This window comes from Parasteatoda tepidariorum, chromosome 11 (assembly GCF_982258835.1).
Source record: "Parasteatoda tepidariorum strain Cologne lab strain chromosome 11, Ptep-v5.0, whole genome shotgun sequence".
Taxonomy (NCBI): Eukaryota; Metazoa; Arthropoda; class Arachnida; order Araneae; family Theridiidae; genus Parasteatoda; species Parasteatoda tepidariorum.
This window is the reverse complement of record NC_141765.1, coordinates 95,277,794-95,281,680: the sequence shown is the minus strand read 5'-3', so window position 1 is coordinate 95,281,680 and position 3,887 is coordinate 95,277,794. Positions and strand designations below refer to the sequence as shown.

General features: G+C 42.4%; 1 pseudogene; it reads right to left on the bottom strand.

Annotated features, from left to right (window-relative positions):
• Positions 1-2,731: 2,731 nt before the first annotated feature.
• LOC147801922 (small subunit ribosomal RNA) lies at positions 2,732-3,650 on the bottom strand (annotated as a pseudogene; the record flags this gene model as incomplete).
• Positions 3,651-3,887: the final 237 nt, after the last annotated feature.

Genomic DNA, 3,887 nt, shown 5'->3' with positions numbered 1-3,887 from the left:
TAACAGATCTTTCGAGTTTCTTTGCATAAGTGCTTTAATTGCTTAATTTGCTTTTTTTTTAGTCAGAAGTTTTCGGTACTTAGAAAAATTCTGCCGATTTCGGTACTTAGAAAAATTCAGTCGATTTCGGTACTTAGAAAAATTCCGTCGATTTCGGTACTTTGAAAAGACTCAGAAGTTTTCGGTACTTTGAAAAGACTCAGAAGTTTGCAGTACTTAGAAAATTTCTGACGTTTTCGGTACTTAGAAAAATTCTTTTGATTTCGGTACTTAGAAAATTTCTGTCTTTTTCGGTACTTTGAAAAGACTCAGAAGTTTTCGGTACTTAGAAAATTTCTGAAGTTTTCGGTAATTAGAAAAATTCTTACGATTTCGATACTTATTAAACATTCAGAAGTTTTCGGTACTTAGAAAAATTCAGCCGATTTCGGTACTTAAAAAAATTCTGTTGATTTCGGTACTTAGAAAAATTCTGTCGATTTCGGTACTTAAAAAAATTCTGTTGATTTCGGTACTTAGAAAATGTCTGCCATTTTCGGTACTTTGAAAAGACTCGGAAGTTTTAGGTACTTAGTAAATTTCTGACGTTCTGCCTTTTTCGAAGCTTCTGAATAAGTCAAATCCGTTTGAAAATATTTCTAAGTTTGAAATACCATGAAATATTTCTAAGTACGAAAATCTTCTAAAATTTTCAAAGTGAAAACCGTTTGAAAATATTACTAAGTTTGAAATACCATGAAATATTTCTAAGTACGAAAATCTTCTGAATTTTTCAAAGTCAAAGCCGTTTGAAAATATTACTAATTTTGAAATACCATGAAATATTTCTAAGTACGAAAATCTTCTGAATTTTTTAAAGTCAAAACCGTTTGAAAATATTACTAAATTTGAAATACCATGAAATATTTCTAAGTGGAAAAAGCTTCAGAATTTTTCGAAGTCCAAAACATTTTGAAAATATTTCAAAGTCAAAAAAAAAAATCTTTTTTGAAATTCGAACACACGATCATCAAAAGACATGAAGCAAAAAACAATTGTGAAATTCGCACACACGATTAACGGAAGACATAAAGAAAGAAAAAAATTTAGAAATTCGCACACACGATCAACGAAAGACATGAAGAAAAAAAAATTTGTGAAATTCGCACACATGATCAACGGAAGACTTATGAAGAAAGAAAAAAAAAATTTAGAAATTCGCACACACGATCAAGGAAAGACATGAAGAAAAAAAAATTTGTGAAATTCGCACACACAATCAACGGAAGACTTAGGAAGAAAGAAAAAAAAATTTGAAATTCGCACACACGATCAAGGAAAGACAGGACGAAAAAGAAACAATTGAGAAATTCGCACACACGATCAACGAAACATATGAAAGAAAAAAAAAATTTAGAAATTCGCACACACGATCAAGGAAAGACATGAAGAAAAAAAAAATTGTGAAATTCGCACACACGATCAACGGAAGACTTAGGAAGAAAGAAAAAAAAATTTGAAATTCGCACACACGATCAAGGAAAGACAGGAAGAAAAAGAAACAATTGAAAAATTCGCCAACACGATCAAATAAGACATGAAGAAAAAAAAATTGAGAAATTCGCACACACGATCAACGAAACACATGAAAGAAAAAAACAATTTAGAAATTCGCACACACGATCAAGGAAAGACATGAGGAAAAAAAATTGTGAAATTCGCACACACGATCAACGGAAGACTTAGGAAGAAAGAAAAAAAAAATTTGAAATTCGCACACACGATCAAGGAAAGACAGGGAGAAAAAAAAAACAATTCAGAAATTCGCACACACGATCAAATAAGACATGAAAAAAAATCACGACGGTCTCCTGATGACTAACTAAAAGGGATTCTGACTGAGGGCGTTCAGTCATTATGCCACAGATGGCATCTTCGCTCCATTGGTCATTCGACCCACCTCATGTACTAAAAATTTACCAACCACGTGTTCCAAATGAACCCACAATGCGCCAATCACATTCAGAGACTAGTGTCGTTTTGCGCTCGAGAGTTTCAAATCAAGAGTTTTCCTCCGAGAAGGGGGAAAATGCGTCGGCACCAACGGGGCGGGGAGCTCTCTCAGGTCGAGCACACTCTTCAAGCCTAGCCCTGCGAAGGACCTCCCTCTTCCCCAGGACGAAGGGATGGGAAACAGGCACGCCCACACGGCACTGACAATTGCGTTCGAGGCGGGGATCGCGAGTGGAGGATCCCCGTGTGTAGGCCGATGTCGGAGCCTACTGGCACCCATCTTTAATTGCCTAAAAGGGATGGTGACTTAGGGCAATCAGTCCTTATCCCACAGATGGTATCTTCGCACCACTGGTCATTAGACCAACCACTTGTACCAAATGTACTCACACTGTACCACATGTTCTGCATTCTTCTCCGACCCGTGGACCGAGTGATCCACTGCTCGGAGTGGTAGTTTCGATTCGGCCGACTAGAGCCGTTTTGCGTTCGAGAGTTTTGAATCAAGAGTTTTCCTCCGAGAAGGGGGAAAATGCATCGGCACCAACGGGGCGGGGAGCTCTCTCAGGTCGAGCCCCCTCTTCAAGCCTAGCCCAGCAAAGGACCTCCCTCTTCCCCAGGTCGAAGGGCTGGGAAACAGGCACGCCCACACGGCACTGACAGTTGCGGTCGAGGCGGGGATCGCCAGTGAAGGATCCCCGGGCGTAGGCCGATGTCGGACCCTACTGGCACCCATCTTTAATTGTCCTTCCGCAGGTTCACCTACGGAAACCTTGTTACGCGTTAACTTCCTCTAAATGACCAAGTTCGATCAACTTTCCGGCACGCCGACTCGACCCGGAGGTCAGCCAGAGCGCCAGTCCGAGGACCTCACTAAATCATTCCATCGGATGTTGCGACGGGCGGTTTGCACAAAGGGCAGGGATGTAATCAACACGAGCTGATGACTCGTGCTTACTGGGAATTCCTCGTTCAAGGCAGATATTTACCATTATTCCAGTGATGCCCTTCTGTCAATTCCTTTAAGTTTCAGCTTTGCAACCATACTTCCCCCGGAACCAAAAATCTTTGGTTTCCCGGAAGCTGCCCGGCGTGTCATTTGAGGAACACAGCCGGATCGGTGGCTGGCATCGTTTATGGTTAGAACTAGGGCGATATTTGATCGCCTTCGAACCTCTAACTTTCGTTCTTGATTAATGGAAACATTCTTGGCAAATGCTTTCGCAGTAGTTCGTCTTGCGACGGTCCAAGAATTTCACCTCTAGCGTCGCAATACGAATGCCCCCGTCTGTCCCTCTTAATCATTACCTCGTGTTCCGAAAACCAACAAAATAGAACCGAGGTCCTATTCCATTATTCCATGCACCATTATTCATGCGTCATGCATACTTTGAGCACTCTAATTTTTTCAAAGTAAAATTGCCGAAACCGAACGACAACCGGTAAAGATCATCGGACAATTTCGGCGGCAATGCTCAGAACAGGCAGTGACCACCGGTGGGCGGACCACCCGTCTGGAACTAAGATCCAACTATGAGCTTTTTAACCGCAACAACTTCAATATACGCTTTTGGAGCTGGAGTTACCGCTGCGGCCGCAGCAGACTTTCCCTCCTTCTTTGATACAAGCATATGACTACTGGCAGGACCAACCATGTTACTTTCACGTTCAGCGAGCGTTCGAAGCGGCGCTTCGAATCTCAGAGGTTGTGGTGCCCCCGGCTGGCGAGGGCGCCGGACCCGGCATGACGGCCGGATCCCCGTTCGCACAGATCGAACTAGAGCCTTCTTCCTCAAGTCGGTTCGAGACCCACTGCGTCCCCCTTGGCGTCAACGCCTGGACGCGAGAGTGCTCTGCCGTCGAGAGTCGTGCTCGCGCCGGAACAAACTGCAGAA